Below are 10154 nucleotides of genomic sequence, written 5' to 3'. Positions count from 1 at the left end.
TGCCTCTACCTTTGCTTCATGCTACCATGCATCATTTTCCACCTGGCTGATAAGGGGAAATGAGTTAGATTCTAGGCTTGACTCATAAAAGTCAAGAAGTTAAACAAAAGATAAAGTTTAAATTTCTTTATTTTTATTTTCTACACTTATGCTAATGCATGTAAACACAAATATCTAGGAGAAAAGGTTTTTATATGAAAACATAAAATTTAACCTTTTATAGATTACCTTCTGAATTTTGGCCACTCTCAAGAAGGCATCTGATTATCACACTTGCAGAAAACATCCAAAGCATGAATTATTGCAGACTAATTTACAACCTGACACATCTTATCTAATCATCCATGTAAGCAGAGACCATTTGTGTCACTAGTAAATGTGTTTTTATTATGAAAAGTTTAATGTCATTAATTCTGCCTCTAACTTCAGATTCCAAAAAAGGATATATATATTTGCCTACAGGTACCACAAATAGTAAATTATCCCACCCTTTAAACTTTAAAACATCTTTATCAACTCTTGGCTACTAGAGCATCCTATACTTTTACAAAATTTCCTTATGATCAGCTTCAGTATTGGTCCTTTGGGGTTTTATTGCTTCCTTCCTTCTTTCATGTTAAAACACCTATTGATTTCCTACCAAAGTTAAAACATTGCTCTTGGAACTGAGGTTACACATTATTAAAACAGAAATTATGATCTGTCTTAGCACTTAGGAAGGACAATTATGACAGTAATAATTCTGTGTGATGGAGGGGTGCTAAACTGTATTCTTAAGAGTGACATTTGATCTGGATTAAAGGATCCAGAAAAAGGATCTGTAAGAAGTAATAAAATTTAAAGTAGATGATAGAAAATGGAGATAATGACTCTGATGGAATGCTTCAGTAGCATGCTCAAAGCCTTGGGTTTGCTCCCTAGCACCACAAAAGAAACAAAGTAGAACATGGGGAGGGGGTGAAGAGGCATTATCCTGGCAAGAAAGGGATCTAGCTAGAGAAAAAGTAAGAAATGCAATTGCTGATGACAGCAAAAACCATATTAAGACACATTTCCACATTATATTAAGAAATTTTCTGGGTTTTAAGATCTATGTAATTATTAAAAATTATATATACTCCCATGTGAGTGATTATAAGATTTGCTTTGACTGTGGTTTGGAGGGTGGATCAGAGAATAACCACAACTAGAGGTACAAAGATTGAGTAACTGCTAGAATCACCTACATAACAGAAAATGATAGGTAATCTAAGGAGCTGCTGACAAGGATGATGAGAAATAGATGAATTTAATAATAATATACAGGATAAACAAGATGGACATAAAGCAATATATAGGATTTAAAATTCTATATATGACTTTTTCTGTCTATATATCTATATATCTATTCATCTATCTAAATTCTGGTGGAGAACAGAGTGCTAAGATTCTTGAGGAACTGAGTGAATATAGTTGTCATTGCTTGAGACAGCAAACATGGTAGAAAGAAGATACTTTATAAATAAGATAAATTTATTTTGTACTTGATGAGTTTGGGTTGACTGAGATATTACAGTAAACTCTCCTGTAGGCATGTTTATGTTTGTCTTAATAGTTTTAGGGAAAGGGAGAGAAAAAGAGGGAGATGAAGAGGAAGAGAAAAGAGAAGAGAGAAATATCTTGGAATTTTCACATCCTAGCTAGATAAGGAGCTAAAGGAGTAGATGAGACAAGACAAGGGATTGTTTTTTTTTTTTTTAAAAAAAAGGTAAGCCTGAACAACACTAGGAAGACAATAAACATTCAAGAGAGATGCAAGAAAAGAAATCTGAGAAGTATACAAAAGAACAAAAGCAAAACCAGCAGAGTGATCATGGAAGCATTCTGAGTTTAGCACATTCTCTTTGTTGTGTACCTTAATAATTCCTGGTCTGCAGTTGTGTAAAGGATACAATCTTGTAAATTCAAAAGCTTAAAGATTTAATAGGAATGCACTTACTCAATGCACCCCACCTGCTACTAAATTCTCTCTTCAATTCTGTGTGGAGGGAGGCTAACTCTTTTAGATACCTCTCCAGCTGGGCTGTTTTCTTCCAGTAGGAAAGAGCTTCAGAAGCCCAGAGGGCTGGATGAGAGAGACTAGGGTATTTGTTATTCAGGGTTCCTCCCATTCATCGTGCTTCAGCATTTGCTGCTCTCTGCAATGACTATCCCAGAAGTTTAAGAACCCTTCTCCCAAATATCCACAGTTCCATTGTCCCAGGGGTCAAGAAACACTTTCTTTTACCAGTCCTTCCCTCCTCTTTTTCCTCTTTTCTCCTTTCCACCACTCCCCTCCTCTTCCCCCTCCTCTCTCCAGTTCTCACTTTTTGGAAGTAATACTTTCATAATGACAACATCTACAGTCTATTAAAAAGCTTTTCATCAAAGATCTCCATGCTTTTTGACTTATAGAGCTGTCTACATGCACTTAACCTCTCTCCATTTGCAAGACTTCAGTCTTTCTACCTAAGCTATGGATCCTATCCTGTCTTACTTTCCTAGAAATCTCATACCACCATTATTATTTCCACTTCCTGAATTCTTACTTCTTTCTTCTAGATAATTCTCATTGACTTTGAACATGTTTGATTACTTCTCTTAAGGAAAAGCAGCCAACTTTTGCTTCTATCAATTCCCTCCATGTATCTCCCTATCTTGTCTTCTCAGGCAAGATCATTCAATCACTGACATTCTTTTTATTTACCCTTTCTATTCTCCTACCTACAGCCATCTTTAGCTCACTCCATCTGGCTTCTGCTGTAAGTATATCTTAGAAATAGGACTCATCAAAGTCACTAATGATTTCTGTGTCGCTAAATTCAATGCCTATTATTCATTTCTTAATGCTCCATCCTTTTTGAAATACATTCTGTTTTCCCTTCAACAGCTGTAGGGACAAATACAAATTGTAAACAAGAAGCTAAATTCTCCCTGTTGACAGTAAGAGAAGACACTGGGCATGGTAGTGCATGACTACAATCTCAGATACTTGGGATTCTGAGGCAGGAGGATTGCAAGTTCAAGGCCAGTTTGGGCAGCTCTATGAGTCCTTGTTTCAAAACAAAAATTTTAAAAGGGCTGGTGATTTTCTCATAGATGGTGGTAGAGCTGGCCCTGGGTTTGGCCCCCAGAAGGGGAAGTAAGTAGAGTAAGAGATAAGATTCTGCTATACTCTGCTTTTTCTTAGAGCAGTTATTTAAGAAAACTAGTAAGTAATTTCTTCTTTCTTTGAAATGCGCATGACCCTACTGAAAACTAAATAGGACTTTTATAGCTTTATGACCTAGGAAAGAAAGTATTTTTCAGGGACCTGGAAGCCATTTCTTTGCAATGTAAGTATCTGGAGAGATAGCAAAGTTGTCTCCCTATTTCTATGTTATGGTAGGAACCTAATGTCCAGGAGTAGTGGGTACCTCTCTCCAATTGTAATATTTCCTTCTGTCATTAAATACAGAAGTTTGTAGTCCCTTGTCTAAGCAAGACTAATTACCTAGTCATACATGATCATCCTAATTAACAGGTACAGTTAGGATGAATTATGTGTGAGAAATGGTGCTTTTTGTGTCATTTTATTTGAGGACTAGTTATTCTTTGTCTTTCAAACATACTGTATATGTAATTGGTTGAATTTGCTTGGATATATAAAAGATAAGATTTCTTTCAATCTTTGTAATTTCTTAGAAGGTAATTTTTGATATATACCATATTCTGGTTTAATACTTGTTCAAAAATAAAACAAAAAATATTTTCCTCTTCTTTCATGGAAAGAATTTCTGTAAGGGTTGGGAGATTTAAAGTATTATATTTCTCCAACACAAGTTATCACCAATAATTCTTGTTTTCTATTTTGTGTAATACAATCCTCCTTTAAATTGATTGGTTTTTCCACATTGCACAATGCATTTTCAAAATGTGTGAATGGTTATATCAATGCCAAGGTGCATTTCTTTCTCCAAATACTTTTTTAAATGTTTCATAAATTCATAGGGTAAAACAATTAAAATCAGCGTGACAGTCTACACAAGGACTACTATCTCCACCTTTATCTTGTACTTTTTTCTTGTCTGTAACTATGCTAATGTTCCATTTACTCTAATGTACCATGCCCTTGCAGTCAAGAAAGTTCTCTCCTTGTTAGTATTTTCATTCTATTTTGCCTAATCAGCTCCATTTTATTATTAAGATCTTGGGTTTTTTTTGTTGTTTGTTTGTTTGTTTTTTCTTTTTGTACCAGGAATAAAATTCAGGTCCTTGCATTTGCAAGGCCAGAGGCAGAACCACTGGGCTAAATCCCCAATCCTGGATCTTGGTTTAAGTGCCACATCTTTGAAGGAAGGTTGTCACAAAAGCAAGGGCAAATTTTCTAGCTATGGTTATCAAAACAATGGTTGAATGTTTTTATGAACCTATTACAGAATGCATTGTGGAATTATTTGATTGCTGGGTATGTTTTCCATTTGACTACTGACTTGAAGAAGGCAGACTGTTTCCATCTTTTTATACACCAAGGCTACTCCATTGCCTAATACAGTGTCTGGTATATGGTAGGAGTTCAAGAAATGTAGCATTTATCCTACTTGACACTGGAAAAAAATGTTGCCATTATATACAATAAATGGGGAAAAATCAAGAAATTCAATGTTTACTTTGTTCAAGTCTTAGCTTCCTCTTAAATCTTACTTATAAAGTGTGTGCTGAGAAATAAACCATTATATTAAATTTGATTTTATGCATTCCATTATCAAATTTAGTACTGACTTTTGAATTTGGTTACTGCTGCTGCTTACAATTATCTATTGTGTAACAAATTAACTCAAAAAGGACTTAAAATGGGTGTTGACAAATATTTTCTGTAAAGAGTCATATACTAAATATTTTTGAGACCTCTGTTACACCTATTTCATTATGTCCTTGTGACATAAAAGCAGTAATCAATAACCCAGAAAAATAAATGTGTGTGGTAGTGTTCCAATACAACTCAACTGTGTTCCAATGCACCTTTACTGTTTCAGAAGATTTTCTTGTTTCACAAATATTATTCTTTTAATTCTTTTTCATTTTTTTTATAATGTAGGAACTGTTCACATGAAAATGGCAGTGGGCTACACTTGACCTATGAGCCATAGTTTGCTGATATTTTTAATACCTTTTACTATTTGGAAGCATGAGCACTAAGATAGCATAGCAGAGTGATTCTCCTGCCTCTCTTGATGTTGACAGTGGTCATTTGGTGGGAGCTGGCTTTGGACATACTACCCTGCAGAGTCTGAGATGCCTTTATTCAAATTTCTGGCACCTTGATGGGAATGCCCAAAGGCTGAGTTCAGCTGAGACTGTGACTCCAATTGCTGAACTGGCTTTCATAGACCCTTAAGATTACCGATATACATTCTGACAGAGGGTGAGATATTTTCTGCATGTAAAATGAATCTGAGTTTGAGAGGAAAGGATGATTCTTATCTACATTAACAAAGTACAGTGGTGTAGTGGTTTCTTAGTTTCCTCGTAAGAAAGTGCTTATCCTAATACACCACTGTCAGGCTGTAAAACCGTTCACTTTTCATCTCATCATTTTCTTTTTTTTTTCTTCATCCTTCAATTGCCTTTTCTTTTCAGTTCAAAACATGCCTGCAGAGTAAATGCTGAAGCATAATCCTGTATTAATTTATGGGCCATGGTGTGGCTTACTAGAAATGATATGCTATGATCCTATGAAATCCTAATCACTTTCACCACCAGCAGGGGCTGGAGTTAAAGCATTTCCAGTGAAGTGAACAAGAGCATTAAATAAAACCAGTGCTTGGGACTGGATGCATTTAAGTCAGGAAGAGGGAAATACCATGCTACTGATCAATTCTGGCCCAGGGAGGCAACTCCATTAGGCTTTAACTCAGCAGGGAAGGCAGTAACTTCAAATCCATGGTCAGTTCAATTCAATTTATGAGAGACTTACCAGTTATTTCTGTATTGCATATCAAGCAGAGGGGTTCTGAGCTGGCTTATGAAAAATCTCTCAGGTGAAAGAGATATATAAAAATTGTCTCCGTGCAAGTCCTTTCAACTATCCCTGACCCTTTAAGCCATTTTTCCAAAGTAGATCAGAATCTCAAAAGAAGAGGAAGGCATCAGTATTTGGAGTGGGCAGCTATGGGCTCATTACTTAGTGAAAATGTATCTACTATGTGGCCCAAGTGGTGGGAAAGCCCTCTCTATCAACTACTGACTAGGAGTTACCTGGATGAAAGCAAGTTTGGGGAAAACCTAAATTTAGATATACTGGGATTAATGAAATCCTCAATCATACAAGTGACTGAGAGTGATGGTTCTAAAATCCAAGAATAAGAGTTATAAAAATATCTCTAATCTCTGAACACATTTCAAACACTAGATGAAGTCATGTGTAATTTAAAAGTAATACGAGTAATTTTAATATTGATTATGCCTATTCAAAACAAAATTTCAAAGCTGGTTGAATTTTTACATGCCTCTTAACCAGTAAAGAGCTGATATATCCAATATTTTAGTGAAGGGAAATAGAATGGTGAGGCAACTACCATAGATGATCAAGAAATTGTTGATGTTATATTAGGTTTGCAATGTCTAATATGAACACCTTCACAGGATATGGACATTACTAATGATACTCGACTTATGATAATATTAGAATCAGTTTGCTTTTTCTTCGTGCAATTTAAGATGTCACATAGAATATTGCCCACAATTTAATTTTGAGTGTAGTCTTGATTTTGAACACATTTGATTTTAAACAATGTAAAATAGCTCTGATAATGAATAACAACATAGGTATTTTTAGAACTAAAGATACTAATGTTGTTTATAGTAACAATTTTAAATTTAATGCAAGTTTTTGAAATACCCTGTAATGACAATATAATTAATAGTCACATTAGCCAGTGGGACTATTGAAGATATACTGTAGGTTGCAAAAATCTATTCATGTGGTGATTTACAAATAATTGGGAAAGGATTGATAAGTTCCTGAAAATTGTGGGATAGGAATGGAAGACAGCGCAGGGAGAGATTTTAAACTAGGTCAATATAAATTCAGGCATTAATTCTCTGATTTAGACATTAATCTGGGGGTGAGAAAGTGGAATCTATGTAACAAGATTGTGTGTGCCCAATAAACTCAATTAAAGCTGAAAAAAAAAAGATTGTGTGTGCCTTTTCTTTCATGCTGGATAATAAAATTATTGTTTAGATTTGCAAGCTAACGAAGGCTTTTGAGTTTGATTGCTTTCTCTTAGTCTGTGTCCTGAAAGAATAATAAGAATATTTTATTACCAGAAAGCACCAATCCTCTTCTTTCTTTCAACCAGTTTTGTCAAAATAATAACGAGAATAATTCAGTTTTTATAAAACAAAGCTGTTCTAGAATATGATTGCTAATGGAACTCTTGAAAGCCCTTTTTGTTTTGACAAGTCAAGTTCAAACAGTATTTGTGGCAGGAGAACACCATTTGTTTTTATCTGCATCTAGACATTTTATCCTTGGAAAAGTTTTGTGCCATGAGTTTTTAAAAGAAATACTGTCTAGAGTTTTGACAGTGTTCTCTGCTGATAATTCTTAACCAATTAAAGCAGACCCGCTGGAGACCTTGTTCATAAAAGATTTACAGAAAAGTCACAGTGTAGTGAATTCAAACTAAAGAGTACAAAGATAAGTGAGCAATTTTTGAATAATAACATTCAGTAAAAGACAAAACATATCACCTCAAAATACAATGGAATGATATTAAAAAACAATGTCTTGGGAGACATTTTCTCACTTAACAGCTCTTTCAAAAGATTTCTTCAGGGTTACTTTGAAAGGCTATAACACTTACTAGGTAATTGGGTCAACAATCCGTTTTGAGATAACACCCTAGGGACTGTGCATCTTGCATCTACAAAACAGTATCATTTTGATAATTTGAAAAACAAAATGATAGTTTGATTGTCTGTAGGCAAACTGACAGTAATGAGGAAGAAGCCAGTTTATTTATTTCAAAGAGATATTGCACATCAAAGGCTGGATTAATTCTAGTCATTACCACCCAATCAGTATAAGTTTTTTTTAAAATGTTATGTTATTTTTGCAAGATTTAATATTTTGTGCATAGTTTTTCAGTTAGGTAAATCAGTAGTAGGAAATGAGATCTGTGGCAGGAAATGAGAAACACAGAAGTATAGACTATTGATCCTGAAAGGGAGAGGGTAAGAGAGCAGAATTAAAACGTACTTAATTCCTATTGTATACCAGGCACAGTGGGAGGGGCCTCATGCTTTATACCACAATAATCTTATAAAATGCATTATATCACTAATTTGACAGATGTGAAAAAGTCTCAGAGAAGTCACAAAATTTCTGCAATGAGACATAGATACTATGGCAGCAAGAAAAGGATTCCAGGATAAGTCTGTTTAATTCCAATGTTATATTCTTACCAGACTGACTCATCAGATGGAGAACTTAATAACGGCCAGGTCAGTGCTTCTTTAATTGTAGTATACTTGTGAATCAAGTGGGATCTTATGAGAATGCAGATTCTTATTCAGTATGTATGAAGAGGTACCTGACATTCTTTTTTTTAATACTCTCCCAGATGGTGCTAATAGTGTCGGTATAGAGACTTAAAATAGGTAGCCTCTAGTTTACTTTCTTGCGTTCAGTTGTAAAACATGGCTTTCAGAGAAAAAGCGTAAGGTCCCATAAGAAGTTAGTGACAGTGAACCCACAGCTGGGCTGGGCAAGAGCTGCCCAAGATGGTGGACTTAGAAGATCGGGTGTCCAATGAGGAGAAGGTACACTTTGCTGCTAAATTTATCACTCATGCACCCACAGGGGAGTTTAATGAAGTATTCAGTGATGTCTGACTACTACTTAACAATAACAATCTCTTCAGGGAAAGGGTAGCACATGCATTTCCCCAATATAACAGGGATCAGTTCACACCTGTGAAGATGGATATGAAGATCAGATTTTAATTGCAGAGCATGGTGATCTGGGTAATGTAGATTTTTAGATCCAAGAAACAAGTTTGATCACTTACAGAAGAAGCAAGTGACCCCCAGCCAGAGGAAATAGATGGACGTTTAAAGGCTTGGATAGAATCCCGTGACAGTGCTTAAAGAGCCTATGTGAAAGATCATTATTCCAATGGCTTCTGTACTGTACAGGCTAAAACTGTAGATGGGCAACTGATTATTGTTGCATGTATTGAAAGCCACCAGTTCCAGCCTAAAAATTTCTGGAATGACTGTTGGAGGTCAGAATGGACGTTCACCATCATTACATCTACAGCCCAGGTAGTTGGAGTTATCAAGATCCAGGTTCACTATTATGAAGATGGAAATGCTCAACTGGTTAGTCATAAAGACGTGCAAGATTCAATAAATGATTTGAATGAAGTCCAAACTGCACAGGAGTTTATTAAAATCATATAGAATGCAGAAAATGAGTGTCAGGCAGCGATTAGTGAAACTATCAAACAATGTTAGACACCATATTCAAGACCTAGAGCCGGCAGCTTCCAGTTACCTGCACCAAAATTGACTGGAACAAGATACTCAGCTACAAGGTTGACAAAGAAATGCAGAATGCTTAAAGGCTGACTGTAGGATTCTGCAGTATGTGGAAAGAAAATGATTCAACACATGGTCATGTGATAAATAAGTGATTTATAAACAAAAGTGATATTTTGCTAGGGCTTTCAAACTTAACAGATTTTCTAGCCTCATGGAATATAGGTGACAGAGATATAATAGGACAACTGATAATGGTGGATTCATTTACATTGTTTACACTTCTACTACCAGGCCTTAAAAGGTCAGTTTTTTAAAAAGCCAAGCGGTGTCTTCCTACCTTGTCTCCAGATACATATTGAAAAAGGTGTTTATGCTTCAGCTTTGTTTTGCTCAGTAATACAGTCATGAAAGAGTTTGTTTCTAAGTGAAAGCTGTGTTAGCATTTTAATTTTAAATAAAATATGTTTGTAGTATTTGTCATTCATAATATCCATCATACCACACTATCTTTTGTATTGGGTAGTCCAATAGAAATATACCTGTTTTGTTCTAAAAGAAGAAGAAGAAGAAAAGAAAAAGAGAAGAAGAAGAAGAAGAAGAGGAGA

General features: G+C 35.2%; 1 pseudogene; it reads left to right on the top strand.

The window, feature by feature from the left end:
- The first annotated feature begins 8787 nt into the window (after window positions 1-8787).
- On the top strand, window positions 8788-9629 carry LOC104866002 (annotated as a pseudogene).
- Window positions 9630-10154: the final 525 nt, after the last annotated feature.

Source organism: Fukomys damarensis, unplaced genomic scaffold, assembly GCF_012274545.1.
Source record: "Fukomys damarensis isolate Sample0158 unplaced genomic scaffold, DMR_v1.0_HiC HiC_scaffold_18, whole genome shotgun sequence".
Classification (NCBI taxonomy): domain Eukaryota; kingdom Metazoa; phylum Chordata; class Mammalia; order Rodentia; family Bathyergidae; genus Fukomys; species Fukomys damarensis.
Note: the sequence above shows the minus strand (reverse complement) of the source record. Positions and strands in the feature narration are given on the sequence as shown.